Source organism: Gobio gobio, assembly GCF_949357685.1.
Source record: "Gobio gobio genome assembly, chromosome: 8".
NCBI lineage: Eukaryota > Metazoa > Chordata > Actinopteri > Cypriniformes > Gobionidae > Gobio > Gobio gobio.
The window spans coordinates 23,692,468-23,710,469 of NC_137114.1; the positions used below are offsets into that span (position 1 = coordinate 23,692,468).

The 18,002-nt window shown below is 38.8% G+C and overlaps 1 protein-coding gene across 5 annotated transcripts in view; it reads left to right on the forward strand.

Annotated features, from left to right (window-relative positions):
• Positions 1-18,002, forward strand: part of agfg1a (ArfGAP with FG repeats 1a) — a 36,983-nt gene that overhangs the window by 1,561 nt on the left and 17,420 nt on the right. The window lies entirely within an intron of this gene.

The following is an 18,002-nucleotide window of genomic DNA, read 5'->3' on the forward strand; positions in this document are numbered from 1 at the left end:
TAGGTTTTGATACCGATCATTTCAACCCAGCCGTTGAACCATTAACTGTGTTCTTAGGGGGGTTAAAATGTAAATAAGGGTGGGTAAATGCCTGGGTTGTTGTCTTATTGGGGGTTGGTTATCTGTCAGTTAACCAGGCTTGATGGGTGGGTGGTTGGGCTAATGCGGTTAAATGTGTGTCTTTGATACTCCAGTAAACTTCAGCAGCTACCTGTAGGCATATCACTGGTCTTTTCATACTCGTGTCCTGCATTGTCTTATCTAGCAGTAAGGAGAGGCCCTTTTCGATCAGATAAACCTCTATACAGCATGTGGAAGAGAGGGATAGTCACAGAGACACATGGTGACATGTGGCAAAGGGTGTGTGCACCCCTGCACTCTTCTCCTGATAGCGAGGGCTTGACAAGCCCTAAATGAAGATGAATTTACACTTGCTTCTATGGCGAAGATCTGTGTTAAGGGGATTCGTGAAAAATTGACAAATAAGCCTTAAAAAAATTAAAATAAAACAAAATATTGAATTATACCTCAGTGTTACATTGTGTACTAGAAGAAAACGATACACTATGCACGATAGACAGGGTGATTGGTTAGATGTTAAAAAAACAAAAACAAAAAAAATACTTTTGAATGAATTGAGTAGATTTCGTACAGTACTATATTAATAAGTAGAACTAACTGTTATAGAAACTATAATATTTCAGAGAACATACTTGGCCTTTATACATGTAAATAAAGACCAGGATGATCATATTTGGGTGTCTGTGGTGTAGATAACATGCATAAATATGGCCACGTCGTGCCTCCCGATCTATTGTTGGCATTGTTCAGTTTGCAGCCTGTCTTTTGATAGTTTGGTAGTTTAGATCTTTACATGGAAGTCCTCTTCCTTATAATGATCCTTCCTCGTTAGTTGATAGGCATCAAATTGGCGCTGGAATGAATGCTGAAACATGCCATTAAATTGGCAGAATCTTCATTGAAAGATGGATTTAAAAGTGTCTTAGATTTATAAATGTACCTCTTATGATGGACAGTTGTGTGTCCTGTATCAAGATGTCATCCCTGTTGTGTAACGGTCCACTAGTGCAGGGGATTTTGGATTAGAGTTGGAAATGCTTCCTAAAATAATGCCTTTTTCAGATCGCAAGAGTCATCCTGCAAGTGAGTGATGCAGATTTTCTTGAATTTAAGTAAATAGTGTAAATAAGCAGACTACCTTCCTTCATGGGTGTGGTCTAGAGGTTTTTGGATCTATAGAGCTGACAGCCATGGTTTGTTGAATTAATATCACCTTTTTCCATCTCGATTGTCTAATAGAAGTTGCTTTACCATTTTACCTAACCCAATTTTTTAACTACTTGCGGTGAAATTACCCGCCTATTTTTTGCTTTCTAGACCTATTTTATGTCCATTTAATTGAACTTGTAAGGATGGCAGCCAGTCAGAGTATCCATATGTTGTTCATTGGTTTATAGAATTCATTTATTATTATTATATTGTTATAAAATGCGTTTAAATTACTCTTTCGTGAACACCGTGTTCTGTTGCCTTGTACTCAATGTCATGTTTGAATGAATGTGTGCATTCCTGCTGTATAATTCAATCCTAATTTTATTCTTGGTTTGGAATATGATGAAAAGTGACCCACTTTTTCCCATGTTTGCACACATTCGCCTTGATAGCTGTTTGAAATGGATTGTCGGAATGGAATAGTCTATTTTAAAGCATATCATTTATACTCTTCTTCTTCACATCTCTGTTTCTGATGATGAACTGTCTCTTGCATTCTGAACTTGCCTACACTAGTCATGTCTGAAACCTGATGAGAAAGGTCTCACGGGTTTGCTTAAAAATGGGTTTGATTTCCCAGTGGTCAAGTGGATGAGGAGGAGACCATTCTGCCAGACTTGAGCTATTCACAATCACACCTTTTGAATTTGAGTTTTTTTTGTTTTGAGTTTTTCACCTTTGAGAGTTTTGCAATAGTCACCTCACCTCCAAACAGTTACATTTGAGCTACTCCCTCAAAAGGTGACAAGATGTTTGAGAATGATCTCTCGATGTATCCCACGAGAACCATCTGCCTCCCATTTAAGCACTCCAGAGAGGAATGCAACAAATAGTCTGACAGATTGGCACGGTTTCTGAGTAAAGCTATATTGATAAAAGGTCTTGCTGTAGTGTGGTGTGGTGTGGTTTGATGTCCTCCTGTTGTCCAGATACTGGATCTCTGGAATGCTGTGTTCTTGATCCGAGTGTCCTGTAGAATTACAAAGAAATGGTCAATAATTCTCCCAAGGGCAGAGGAGAGGATGGTGAGAGGAGTGCGATCGATTGAGCAAATAAAAGAAATCCGAAGTGAGTTTGTTGTTCTAGTTGAACTCTTCTAGAGCCCTGGAGTGAGGAGAGGGCAGAGGATCACATTAGTTCATTTGGAAGTGGTATCAGGTGTATTTGAACAAGCCTGTGCACAGCTGTGATGACTTAATTAGTCATGCTAGGTGAATCAGTCATAGTCAGTAATAAAACTAAACGTACTTAAAAAACTAACAATGGAGAGAGTCCAGTAAACTTCAGCAGCTACCTGTAGGCATAGAAGTTGGTCTTTTTGTACTCATGTCCTGCATACTGGATTATGTATGTTTGTAGCCAGCCTAGAAATAGGAATCACACTGGATCCCTCAACAAAAAAGCCAATACGATTTTTCCATTGGCTTTTAGATTATTGTTGAAAATAAGCTCTGTGACCAACAAAAGTTTGTGATTCTTCTCACACACTTTTTTCATATAGATAATCGTCACAAATGAACACAACTTTTTGAAGCATAAATACAATCGGTAGAAGTAAAATGCTAAAGTTAGGCTATAAAAGATCTACACCACAGTCGCATGACTTCAATGTCATTTCCACCAAGCTTTTAAAAACTCTTTATTAAAAAAAAAAATTCCCTTAAAGTTTGAGTTAGAATAGTTTGCAAGAATGTGATTTATAAAAAAAAAGTTAGTAGTGACTAGTGAGTAAATGAGGTTACCTGTTCAGCGTGAAGATGTTTTGTCTCCGACAACCTCTGTAGTCCCATTTAGCCACTTCTTCACAACTTGTTCCCATTGACTTTCGGACCATGGACCCGGAAGTGCAAAAATGTCTACTAGTTTCTGGATTTTTGGACTCATTCCTGCAGTACTCTATTAGGCCACATTTACATGACATGGTTCAAGTATAGACTGTATAAAACTATGGACATAGTTACGTCCGTGGTGTCACCCTTACTTTGCGTTCACACCGCCGCCGGGGAGAGCGTCAAACTTCGCTCTGGCCGCCCTGCCATCGACGCTGTAGAAAGATTCGTGGACCCGCTGCCGCTCTGACGTAGATCGAATGCTTGGTCTTTTTTAAAACTGCATTTAAAGGGGCTGCAAAGCAAACACTAATGTTGATCGGCGTTTGTGCAGACTGACCACAGGTAGGGTATAACCGTATAAGACAACCTCATGAAATCATTTAAATGTGAAAGTAAAAAAAAAAAAAGCAGATCGATGGAAAGAACTTGACAATTATAGTTACATGTTCTCTAACGAAATAAACCAATTAAAAGCAATTTGTGTGGTGTATAAATAATGTTGCGTGCCTTCTTATCAAACCCACTGCACCAGCAGTGATCAACCTCTCCTCTATTTTGCTTGGGAACTAATGTGGTCGGAACCAAAGTTTACAGCACTGCGTTCTCTGGAATCATCTCAAGCGGAGCACTTCTACATTCCCATTGGTTGCCGCCGAACCGCGTCATAGCTCATTACCATAAAGTTGACCTGATTTCAACTCTCCTCGACGCCCAAATCGTCCAAGACGCGCCGCGCCGCTCTCGCCGCCGGGCTCCCATTGAGAATGAATGACTTCCGGCCACTTTGACGCTCTCGCCGGCGGCGGTGTGAATGCACAGTTAGGTTTCTGAAGAGCATTTTTGAAGCCCAAAGTGGGCAGAGCTGGCCGTTGCCATCTTGGCATCATGTCACTCCCGGATAACTGAAAATGGGCAAAGAGGCGGGATGTGGGTGGAGCTAAGGTGATGTGATGGCTAGACAGCAGACAAACGGAAATCCACCTGTCACTCAATTTGCAGAACTTTAAAGCTTAATATAATTTAAACGGAAGAGTTATAAACAGTTGTCATGAAGGGCAAAATAAGCTGTATAGCCCAAAAACACTTTTTGTACCAGTCTGTAAACATGTGTTTTTCTGCTGTAAAGTTGGGCATTTTAACATGGGGGAGATACAGATTTGACTCCTTTCTGGAGCCTGTCTCTGCGGCCAGTCGATGAATTGCAGTTTAAGTCACTTCTGTGTTGAGAGAGACCGCGGGAGGTTGCCGCTTAGGTTCAAGTGACCCAATTCTGATTTTTTTTTTCTCCCATGTGGCACAGATCGGATATGACCCACAAACCTAGCCGGAAACAACCACATGGATTCTGATGTTCTGATATGAATCGGATACATGCATTTGCATCTGCCATGTAAGTGGACAGATCGGATATTCCCGTCAATGCGAGTCGCACAACATTGAAAAAGCAACAGTGGCGAACGACGGCAACTCAGGTGGATACCAAGTAGTGTTGCTTTCGTCAACAAAAATGATGACTATATATCGTCGTCAACGAACCTTTATCACGTGACGAAAACGAGCGGAGACGTAACGTAAATGCTGGTCATGTGACGATGACTAGAATTAAATGTATAATGCTATATTGTTGACGAATAAAAACGAGACTAAATGTGGTTCACAAAATAAAAACTATGCTAAAATGTCTCTTCATTTTCGTTGACCAAAATGAGACGAGACAAAATTTTATAACGTTATTTTGTTGCGTTATTGTTATTATTTTGTAGTATTTCTGTGTGTCTCACTTCAGGGGCTGCATCAGGTCGCACTGCGCAGACGCAGGTGACGTCACTTCACTTCCTCAAGCCCTACTCCTGGCATTATTTAGAAGATATATTTAGAAGCATAAACAACAACAAAGTTAAGTCTAACACAGAGCCTGACCGATGGCCGGCCAGCCGGTGTTCGTAAGGGAGAAAAAGAAGAAACGACATTTGGAAAAACTTGAATTACATAGAAGTGGAAAAGAAAACGGAATGTGTTGTGAAAAAAAGTTTGGGAGAAATGCGGCCACAAAATCACCGGAAAAAACACCACAAACCTTAAAGGGTTAGTTCACCCAAAAAGGAAAATTCTGTCAGTAATTACTCACCCTCATGTCGTTCCAACCATGTAAGACCTTCGTTCATCTTCGGAACATAATTTAGTATATTTTTGATGAAATCTGAGAGCTGTCTCACTCCTCCATAGGCTTTCAGAGGGAATGAAACTTGATGGCCCAGAATAGTAAGTAAAAACGTCTTTTAAGGAGTCCAAATGACTACAGTGGCTCTGTATTAAGTCTATCATGCGACGAAAATACTTTTTGAGCGGAAAAACAACAAAAATAACGACTTTATCACACTATTATTGTTGTTCAATTTGAGCCTCTGACGAGAGTTCGCGGGAGCGCCAACGACGCATGCGCGAGAACTGAGATTACGGCGTTCTTCTACTACTACTACTTGTTACTGGCTGCTCACTCTTTCGGAGTAGGGTTAATCTCAGTTCTCGCGCATGCGTCGTGGCACTCCCGCGAACTCTCGTCAGAGGCTCAAATTGAACAACAATAATAGTGGTATAAAGTCGTTATTTTTGTTGTTTTTCCGCTCAAAAAGTATTTTCGTCGCATGATAGACTTAATACAGAGCCACTGTAGTCATTTGGACTCCTTAAATGACGTTTTTACTTACTATTCTGGGCCATCAAGTTTCATTCCCTCTGAAAGCCTATGGAGGAGTGAGACAGCTCTCAGATTTCATCAAAAATATACTAAATTATGTTCCGAAGATGAACGAAGGTCTTACATGGTTGGAACAACATAAGGGTGAGTAATTACTGACAGAATTTTCATTTTTGGGTGAACTAACCCTTTAAGAGACATCTAAATGTTTTTATTTATTTTATTTAAATATATGTGTGTGTACCTCTAACATGTTTGTTTGGTAAAATAATTCTGTTGTAAATTCTAATCAGAGCGTCTTCCGAGTCTTGAATGGATGTATTCTTGAGTCTATAAGGTAACAATAATATTATTTATTAATTTCGGCCTAAGTTTTTCCGGGTCAGTACCTTGGGTTGTTTCGCCAAGTGTATAGTATCTATGTATAGTAAAAATGCAGATATCAGATATGGGCCACTTTTAAAAGAAGATGTAAGCTGATCTTCCAAAAATTGGATATACTCTACATAACAAATTTGAATTGGGCATCAAGACCTGCAGTGTAAATGTGGCCTTATTGGCATGTATTGTCCGTCCATTGCATGTCTGAACGGTGACTCTCCTAGTAAACTTGATCAGAGGAGATAATTGGGTTCTTTTCTAAGCACCAGCTTTTAAATGACTTCAATTTCACCAGAGAGCGTACGCACCAGATGTCAGACAGCCAAAGCATGGGAGTCTTCTTACAACCAATCTGCAATATTTCTACAACTGACGGAGAGCAGTGCAACAGTAAACGTCCCTGTCAAGGCTTAGTCACACCAAAAACGATAACTATGTTAGTATCCCATGGGACGATAATGTTCTGTTTATTATCAGCGCATGCAGCAGTTACGTCGTCCGATGCTTTAAATGCTCAAGATCTTTGTTGTAAGGTCGATTCTGATTGGGTGTCTTTTTTTTTTTTTTCGTTTATCAGCTGGAAAAACAATTGTTCTGAAAGTGATTCCAATGATATCGCTCCACTGTCATTTATCGTTATTGTTGTGGTGTGGACTTCCCTGTACTCAAAGAATTAGAACAATTGTTAACTTCTAGTTATTGTTACAGTTATCGGTGTGAATGGGCCTATAGAGAGTATGTCTTGTTTTAAGTATATGGATTATTCTGTCGGTTATATCTGTAGGTTGATTTTATGATTCACAAGTAAAAAAAATTGTAATACTATCATTTCACTTCTATAATTTAGCAATTCACCTTATTACACCTTATATTTTTGCTGATTGTCAACAGCAAAATATATGCACAATTTCTCCTGTGTGGGTTGTAGAAAAGTGAATGATTAACATGCTATTAATGTATGAGCTATTAGGTGTTGGATTTTAATTAGGGCATTTGCATGGGGAGATGATCCTCTGGCCTTTCCCGGATTCACAAGTGTGCCAGCGATTCCCAGTTTTAATCCTGAAAAACGGATTTTGCCGTGCTGCTCATACATAGTGGGTCTTGTTCACTAACCATGCAAGAAATCTGCGTACAAACGTTTTCACAAACAAGTCATGATTCATCAATGACTTTCGTTCTAAAATGTATTGTACATTTTTGAAAATCTGTGGGAAAAACTACTCATGGCCTTATGTTAAGATTAACTTTATATGGATTGATGGATGGATGGATGGATTGATATTTGTGAGAAGTTCTCCTGTGTGTACAAATACAAAACAATCCAATCCATTATATTTTGGTGTCGCATTGGAGATTCATGTATCAATCTACACTCACCTAAAGGATTATTAGGAACATCATACTAATACTGTGTTTGACACACCTTTCGCCTTCAGAACTGCCTTAATTCTACGTGGCATTGATTCAACAAGGTGCTGAAAGCATTCTTTAGAAATGTTGGCCCATATTGATAGGATAGCATCTTGCAGTTGATGGAGATTTGTGGGATGCACATCCAGGGCACGAAGCTCCCATTCCACCACATCCCAAAGATGCTCTATTGGGTTGAGATCTGGTGACTGTGGGGGCCATTTTAGTTCAGTGAACTCATTGTCATGTTCAAGAAACCAATTTGAAATGATTTGAGCTTTGTGACATGGTGCATTATCCTGCTGGAAGTAGCATCAGAGGATGGGGACATGGTGGTCATAAAGGGATGGACATGGTCAGAAACAATGCTCAGGTAGGCCGTGGCATTTAAACGATGCCCAATTGGCACTAAGGGGCCTAAAGTGTGCCAAGAAAACATCCCCCACACCATTACACCACCACCACCAGCCTGCACAGTGGTAACAAGGCATGATGGATCCATGTTCTCATTCTGTTTACGCCAAATTCTGACTCTACCATCTGAATGTCTCAACAGAAATCGAGACTCATTAGACCAGGCAACCTTTTTCCAGTCTTCAACTGTCCAATTTTGGTGAGCTTGTGCAAATTGTAGCCTCTTTTTCCTATTTGTAGTGGAGATGAGTGGTACCCGGTGGGGTCTTCTGCTGTTGTAGCCCATCCGCCTCAAGGTTGTGCGTGTTGTGGCTTCACAAATGCTTTGCTGCATACCTCGGTTGTAACGAGTGGTTATTTCAGTCAAAGTTGCTCTTCTATCAGCTTGAATCAGTCGGCCCATTCTCCTCTGACCTCTAGCATTAACAAGGCATTTTCGCCCCACAGGACTGCCGCATACTGCCGTTGTGCGTGAAAATCCCAGTAACTGAGCAGATTGTGAAATACTCAGACCGGCCCGTCTGGCACCAACAACCTATGCCACGCTCAAAATTGGTTGATTAGATAATTACATAAATGAGAAATTCAACAGGCGTTCCTAATAATCCTTTAGGTGAGTGTATATGTGATATTGTACAACAATGCTTCATTTAATAATACTGTTAAATATAATTAAAGTGATTTGATTTTAGTACTTTGTTTTTATTGTGACCAAAATTGTATAAAATATTTTGATATTGACCATGTAGTAATTTGTCATAATAACATGAAAATAATTATCAACTGATTTTAATTCCGAACCTTAATTTTTATTTAGTTCTATATCCTAACCTAAAGTATTACACTTCAGCACATTGCATACAGCCTCTGCCTCAGCTCTTGGTGATTGATAATATCCTGTAGTGATTTTGCTGCATTCCTCTCATGTGATGTGAACCTTAACCACACCGTCTAATCTCTGCATTTATAATCACTCTGGTATGTATCTGGCTTGTACATGTGACTATTACTGAACATGTATGTTTCTTAAACAGGAAGTGTATGTCAAGTATTTGCTGCATGTGCACAGGAAGTGGAAACAGTAGGACAGGAAGCACACATTGTCCTCTCGCTTCAGAGCCTGTCACTGGTTGTGTGTGTGTAAGAAGGCGATTGCTCCACTCACACTTGTCAGATATTCACTTAATTTGATGGTTCAAATCACAGTCGGATAGAAATCTATATCATATTATTATCTATGATTATTGATTAAATGTATTGTGGCTTAAAATATTAAGAACAAATTGTTCTCATTATTAAATTGTTTAACGTTGGGCGAATTCCAGTAAATTAAAAACTGAATTCACCCTATACTGTATATTATCAGTGTAATATCAGCTATTGATCACCCTTCTCTATATAGCACCAGCATCATTGAGAAAAGCCATCTCAGCTGATCTCTTATCTGAACTGTGATTTCCTTCCATGAATCTCTCAATAGGAGCATTACCTGAGTAGAGATTGGGTGAAGTCAAGCTACCCACAAACACTTCCCTGTTAGTTTTACGTCAGGGTCAGTTACTGGGTAAACGCATTCCAGCACAGGGTGGGTCTGTCTCTCTCTTTTTCTCTCTCTCAGGTCTTCTGTCTTCTGATCGCTCACTTTCACAGCCTCTCCTCTTCTCTCTCTCTCTCTCTCTCTTACCCACATACTCTTTCTTTCTTTTCTGTATTCTCTCTATCTTGTTTCCTTACTCGCTTGATATATCAGACACCGCAGGTCTCGTCTTGATTTTAGTCGCACGCTATTGATTAGGCATTTGACATGTCCTCTTTAAAGCTTTTTACCATTGCTTTATGAAATGTTTTGATGAAAGCTTTTTTTTATACTAAGCAGTAATTGTTTTATAAAACTGATAAGGCACTCAAGGCCATGCTGTATTGTGATATCATGGCTAAAGGTTTGTTTTAGGTGTGGCGCATGTAGTTGTTATTAGTAATAAGTATTATAAAGATTCATATGAAGTGAGTTGTGCAATGTTGCAATCTCATGAGTAGTTTGAGGTCGGTAGGATTTTTAAAGTTTCTTATAAGTCTCAACAAGGCTGCATTTATTTGATCAAAAAGTACAGTAAAAACAAATGTTTTAAAAATACATTAAAATAGAAAAGTTATTTAAAATTGTAATATTTTAAAATCAAAAGAACAGCATTTATTTGAAATAAAAAAAGTTTGTCACATTATACAAATACAGATCCATTTAGTGTGTCCTTTAATTGTAAAAGTTTAAAAGTATTTTTATCGTGTGTTTATATGTAACTCTTGTATTTTTGTAATTCAGTTTTGGCCATGAAGATAGCCACATGCTGACATGGCATTACATAAAACTACTGATACTGATAAACTTTTGAATGGTATGAATACCTTTCTGCAGACATGCTGTATCAGATGCTTTTTTTGTTTTGTGTGGGTGCATGTTTGTGGGTTTGTTGATGACTTCCATTGATGCATGTGTTCAGAGGAAGTTTCAGCATTTTAGCTGGCTGTGATTTCTTAAGAGGAACTAAAGCATTGCGCAAACTCTCTGACACATCCACATGCTCACAGACCTCATAAACGTACATATTTCTCTTTCTCTCTCTCTCTCTTTTCCCCATACATTATCACCGTGAGGAGACTGGCCTCTCGCCCAGTTTCTGACCCATTTTCCCAGAGCCCATCATCCACCTGCTCAGAGCATCGTCACACGCACAACCCCGATACAACCACCACCAATCGCACATCTCGCACTCGTGGGTGTCGTGGCTTTTCTCATTACTGAAACCAGATGCGGCATCTGCAGGCTCACCCGGTGTGTGAAGTTGTTGCCAGAGCTTCTCACCATCATCTCAAAATGGCTTTCTCACACGCTAGTCTTAAAGGTTAAGTGTTGGCCTTAGGCACTGTTTGCTAACTTTCCATCTCAAACATTAAAACAAAACATTGGCGCTCTTTTGAACGCTGCTCTTGTGTGGCAGCACTTTAGTCAAATAAAAACCCTCTGAACAAATACAAGTAACCCAGTACACGTGGGATCAGGCTTGTTTCCCTTCGTGTTTTTGTGGCTATGTGTGTCAGGGTCATTCAGTTGGCAATGCTGCCCAACATAGGTGTAAATCCATCTAGGGGTGTCCTGAATCCTGATCCAAATAATGTTCAGTTGTCCTGTGATTTTTGGACAGCTGTCTCTGCAAGCCCCGCCCTTAAGATGACATCATGATGCTCTTGTGTTTGGCCAGTGCTTGATGTGCTATGTCTGATGCTTCTTGTCTATGTCAAGGGTGAAGTGTGACGTCCTTTTGCCTGATGAAATCAGGACTTCCTTTTTATAGAATGAAGGCTGAATAACTGTTCGCCCACTTTGAGGTTGATCCCATTTCATTGCAGCCAGTCCAGGGGATGCATTTAAAGTCACAATTGAGTCGAAATGTACATTTCGTCCTTATTTTTATGGAATATTGCAGTACTTTATTATAAACTATTTATCCGTGTACTTCATTATTTTTTTAAAACTGCCATCATAATAATCTTGAATCAAAATAACTTGCCCCTATCTTGCAGCGACTTCTCTTCTCTGATGACGTGTTTACTGGGGCGCCTACATTTTTTTTTTTCTTGTTTGTGAAGCTGTTTCACTTTGATATGCCTCACAATAGGGAAGAAAAGACTGCTCTTTCTTGAAGACTTCTGTTTCATGCCAACTTTAAAGGCACAATATGTAAGATTTTTCGATTAAAATATCCAAAAACCACTAGAACAATGTTATATATTTTGTTGACTTGTTTACTTACATTATCCTAAATGTTTCCAACAATGTTTAAATCCAGAGAAATAAGGAATTTTAACCAGGACACGGACCGTGTCTGTGCGTCGCCCATCAATGACATCATACGCGTTACCCTCGATGTCCGGTTTTATTTAGTAGAAACCATAGAAACGCCAAAGACGCTTACAGGGTTTTTCCTACATTGAATTTTTTTTGGCGGCCGCCAAAACAAATTTTTGTAACGCCAAAGCTTTATTTGATGAGTAATTGTGATTTATGAATGATGTAGAATAGATGCTGCGCTTGTAACTGAGTGACGATCAGAGCTCCTCCCTCGCTCGCACGCTCTCTGTCTTCAAAATAAGCATTCTTAGTTTCTAATATTTCACATATTACGTTAATCAAACGTTAATCAAAATCAAAAGGTCGGAAGACCGAATCCATGTTGCACGTGGCGCTATCAGACGATGTTTTCCTTTCATTACCGCTGGGTGTGAAATGCGCTCAAAAAACATTGACTGATTCTCTGACCAGCTGACATAAACCATACTTTCAATAAACGGGAAACAAATCGTGTCCAGTTATGAAGTGTTTTCTGTGTGTTGACAAATCTTTCGCGATGTTCTAACAGACGGGATTCACACACACAACGCGTCTGCTAATGTCCGATTCGCAACCTAATGACTCCTTTGAACCGAATCATTTTAACGACTGGTTAGAACAACTGATCCGTCCAACACTGAACTCACGAATCAGTTTAATCATTTACTCTGAACACATCTGAAATGAGAACACAAGTGTGCTTACCCACTTTAGCAAGAGTGGGTGTAAGAGTTAGTTTTAATTATCCACAGTCTTTCAGCTTATTTATGTTCATAATGTGTAGTAAAATAAATAGCCTATAAATCACTTAGTTTAGACTGGAGTGAGGTGAACCCAGAACAAAGTTGTTGTTAGCTAGCTGATAATTTTATGAAATTGTATATGGCAGAAAATTAGGCTAATTGTTCATTTTTTAAATACTACTTTTTAATATTGATATGATTATAACAATTATCAGTAAATAGTGTAAAAATGAGGAACAAAAACAAACATCAAGGTATCCCACATGAAAAAATACAATAGTATATTATAGTAAAATTAGTGTTTTTGAACCATACTATAGTAAAGATACAACAGTAAATTGTAGTATATTGTAGTATATTATAGTATTTACTACACTTTGTTTATTTACTGTTCAAAAACACTATAGTATTTACTAGAGTAATTTTACTATAATATACTATAGTATTTTTTCATGTGGGATCAAAATAAGATAAGCAAAAGTTACAAACTTTCTTTGAATTTATTTAAAATGTATTGTCAGTATTGCGCTTGCAGATCACGTGGGTAGGGTACTTTTTTACTGTGCGTTAGAGCTGCAACTAACGATTATTTTTTCTGTCGACTAATCTAACGATTATTTTTTCGATTAGTCGACTAATCTAACGATTATTTTTCCAGATTAATCTTATTATTCTTTTTTACTGATTATTTTATTTCAAAGAGGGTAGTGAATTTGTATATTATTTTAACATGAAATCAATGAATGATGACAATATTAATTGTATTTCAGGAAGGGTAGTGTACATAGTATGCCATTTTATAATGAAATATATGAACAAAAGAAGCTTTTTAAACATAATATATAATGATACTATTCATCATAAAATGTATACAGAGTAGGCCTAATTAGGAAAAGTTGTTTACTATAGTAGTTGAGTATGATTTACTTATTGATTTGTGTCAATAGTAAACGAAAATGCACTTGTATTTATCTGCAAAAGGTTCACATACAGGAGCTTTCAGATAGTGTTAATGTATAACTAGTCGTCTATTTTGAAGATATACATGTGCATAAACAACGACTAAAGCTGCCAGAAGTTTTTGCCCAAACTTCAAAGACACATTTAAATGATTAAAGCTAGAGGCATATCTTAACTTTAATGTTACTTTAATCATGCAAACTACCTATATACAACAAGTTATTATGCATATGTGTTTGGGACAGAGGGGAACCAGGTCGCATTTACAGCAGATATATGCAGCCCATAATAAATAAAAGCACGAGACGTACTGGGGTCGGAGAAGAATCCAGGAAAATGTGACCGTCTGTTGCAATACACGCGCCACGGTTCAGCTGCGCGAGAGAACACTGGCAGCAGGGTTGCCAGGTTTACACAACAAACCCCACCCATTCGTTACTCAAAACTAGCCCAAAACAAGCCCAATCGCGTTTCGGGGAGGTTCTCTGGTAAACATCGCGTTCGGGGGGTTAAATATGTGTGTGTTTTTTTGCTTCAACCCGCGGACATGAGACACAGCCCGCGGCAACAGTGTAGAAGTAGCCCAATTCCGCGGAAAAAAGCGGACTTGGCAACACTGACTGGCAGTGTGAAAGCTCCCGCTCTCCACGCGCACAGCTCCTGCTCTGCCACCGCGCGCAGTGTGAAACCGGCGTTACAGAGCGAACAAAGCACAGTTTTATTCGGCTTCTGTTTAAAGTACTCCCACACTTTTGAATGTCGCGGTCTGGCTTTATATGATAAATGATCATTTTCACTATGCCCGGGAGCAGAAGCTGCCATTATTCTAGATCTTCTGTTCCATTCTAGAACGTAAATAATGTGCCGCCGACGCGTCGACGCATTTCACGCACGTCGACGTATTTTCGTAGTCGACGTCATCGACGACGTCGACGCGTCGTTGCAGCCCTACTGTGCGTGCGTGTGTGTGTGTGTGTATGGGTGACCATGTCTGTCAGCCACCACCGAAGACCATTTTTGACCCAGGAAAAACCCTGGCTTAAATATATTATGTGTTTTATTAGACAGCAACTGTTTGGATGCATTAATCGACAGAAAACGAATCATTGTTATAGCTCAACACAGTTAGTCTTATTGTTTAAATCTTGTTTTCTTGATCTAGTACCATGTTTTACCATCCCTAATATCGATCTAGCTCACTGCAGTGTGCAACAAGTGTCTCATAGCAGCCGCCGAGCAAACACACATTAGCATTATAACATAACTTTCGACACACTCAAGTAATGTATCTAATATGATAAAACAGCGCTGCGTTACTCCACATACGCATGAGCGGAAGAAGTGGAAGCGGTCGTCTGCGGCATAATAAAAGCTCTGCAAAATCAAGGCGTCATCAAGCTATGCCTTTGTTTTGTTTTGGTGAAAATTACAATGCTTTAACAGCGGCGTGAATATAAAATATGTGCATTTTAAATATAAGACATGTTTTGCTTCTCTGTTTGTGTTCTGTGTGTACTGGGGGGTATTCCAGAATGCAAGGTTAACTTACGTCACGTATACCTTGAACTCTCGGTTGATTAACCCAAACCTTGCTTACTCGAGGTATCCTGGTTCCAAAAACGAGTCCGGTAGTAAGTTCAGCCAACTCAGAGTATGCTAACCGCGAACACACAAGACATTCTCAACAGAGCGACGAATCGATGATTCACCATGGAAACAGACTCTAAGAAAAAGCGCGCCATACTACTTCCTCTTCTTCTTTTGTTTGATGGCGATTTACATAACCTACTTACTGCACACCGCCACCTATTTGTTGGTTGTGCAATCATTTTTTCGTTTAATAAGTAATCTTAAAAAAAAAAAAAAAATTTGATTCTAATTAATTGAATGCAGATCCATGTGTGAGATGACAATAAATAAATAATAAATATATTTTAATTGAATTAACATTTAAACTTATTTTACATTTATGTTTTAAGTCTAATTCTTTAGAATTAATATATACTTTTGTATATTATATAACTGAAACAAATTTGGTTATATTACTAACCCTGGAACATGAGCTGCTCCGGAGCAGGTTATGTTCAGAGAGTGAGTTGCCATGGTTACTTACATACCCTGAAAGTTACCTCCGTTTTTGGAACCGAAAGTTGAGGTTATCCGCTTACTTACTCTTAAACATACCCAGGTATGTCACATAACCTGCTTTCTGGAATAGCCCCCTGGCCAATTTTAGCTTATGACCAGCAAAGCGAATCACTGGAGATCTGAGGAATTTTAGAGAGACTGTGGTTAGAGGAGAGGGATAGTTCACCAAATTTGTTTTAATTCTGTCATTTAATTTTCATGATGCCAATCAAATCCTTTATGACTTTCTTTCATCTATTGAACATGAAATGGACTGAGTTTACCCTTGCTTTGAGAGCTACACAAACAAGGGGCCGGGCCCACTAGGGGACCTCAGAACACTTCCAAGTGGGCTGCAAGTTGGCTTCTATTACTTAAAATAAAATAAAACAAAACAAGGTTTAAAATAAGCCAAAACAGCTAAAAAAAATCAAGATGTGTATGCTAAAGTCATACTACTTATTTTAATTTGTTCCCTTATTGCAATTTTTATAAAACAACCAGGGTTCTCATGAACTTGGATAACCTGGATATACTGTATAAGGGAATTTTAAAAGTTTTAAAAAGCTTCGTCATTAAAGCAGAAATATCTTGGGGAGGACCTTTTGAATATTATCTTCGAGAATAGGGGGCCTTGAAGTCAAGAACCAATGTACACGAGCTAGTGTATGATTTCAGAAGACTTGAAATACAGTGCAAAATGTATAGTCACTTATGTAGCTGTTGTTGTTATCCTTTTAGGAGCTCGACAACATCCTGCCAAATTAATTACTGTTGTTAATACATATTCATAGCACATTTTCATAAATATTAAAGGTTATGCTAGGAGTCTGCTGAAGAATTAATATTGGTGAGATGGTTACAGGCAGTTTTGGTAAGTTATACACTCGGCTTGAGTAAGTTTGTCCGAGCCGAATGGTTCTTGGTGGCCACGGTTACAGAATCCCAACCCCATGCCAATGGCCCGCAGCAGGTCATGTGAATAATTTAGCACCTGGTCTAATCTTACCAAGGCCTTTCTGTTCATGCCCTTCAGAATTTATCACTGAATGCCTCATGTCACCATAGGAGGACACACACACACACACACACACACACACACAATATATATTTATATAATGTAGAGGAAGTTACAGGTGACGATTTTTTTTACTCGCCCACTTGCTTTCCCACATGCAAACAGTGGACGATTGTTAGTGCAGAAGTGCTGTGTTGCCGTGTTTGGATGCACCTTTTGGGGGTTTTGAGGGGGTGTGTTTGTGTAAATGGTGTTCTTAACATCTGTTGCAGCTCAGGTGTCAGATGAACCCCTTTCAGAGAGGGACGGCAGAGTAGCTTTAAATGTCTTTTCCATATTTACACGCACTGAACGCTCCCTCCCATTCCACTGACATTGAGTGCAGGTGCGTGTGAGTGTTTCTTAAAGAAATAGTTCACCCAAACTGTAGTGTGTTCCACGAAAGAGAGGAAATCATGAGGTTTAAAAGGTAAATAACTGTTCAGTATGGGGTGAACTGTTTCGTTTAACTACCTTAATGAACTTCCTGTTAGTTATTAGCTGCAATTGGCATCATTAGATGAAAGAGAAAGGAAGAGATCAGGGGGTGGAAATAACAAAACGGATGCGTAAGAGAATCAGGGGCAGCATGTCCTCCAGTACACACACTTGGATCCCTAGAGAGCAAATCTGAGCAGACTAACAGGGTAAATACAGGAAGGAAACAGGCTTTCTAATGGGCAGCCCTTACACATGTTTGCATTGCTCTTGGGCATCCAGAGATCAAGTGTTCAAAGATCATCATGAGGCTGTGGAATAAACAAATTCAAAGACACTGGATCATCAGATGGTCATCCAGTTGTCTTCATAATTAGTTTGCTTATTATGAAGTTATGTGGAAAGATAACTGACAATGTGTTGGGCAATTACACCACCATTCAAATGTTTTAATGAATACTTTTATTCAGCAAGCATTAAATGAATCAAAGACATGTATAATATTACAAAATATTTACATTTCAAATAAATTGTTCTTTTAAACTTCCTAATCATCACAGAATTTTGAACAAAACAAAAAAAATCCACCAGGGATGCACCGATATGAAAATGTTGGCCGATACGATACTTCTTTTTATTTGAAAGCCAATACCCGAGGTATTGGCCGATAAATCTCACTTATGTTGAAGTGTTGATGTCCCAAGTAGGGCTGTCAAATATTCTATTAGTGCTTTTTTCTTTCTTTCTATGTTTTCTGTCT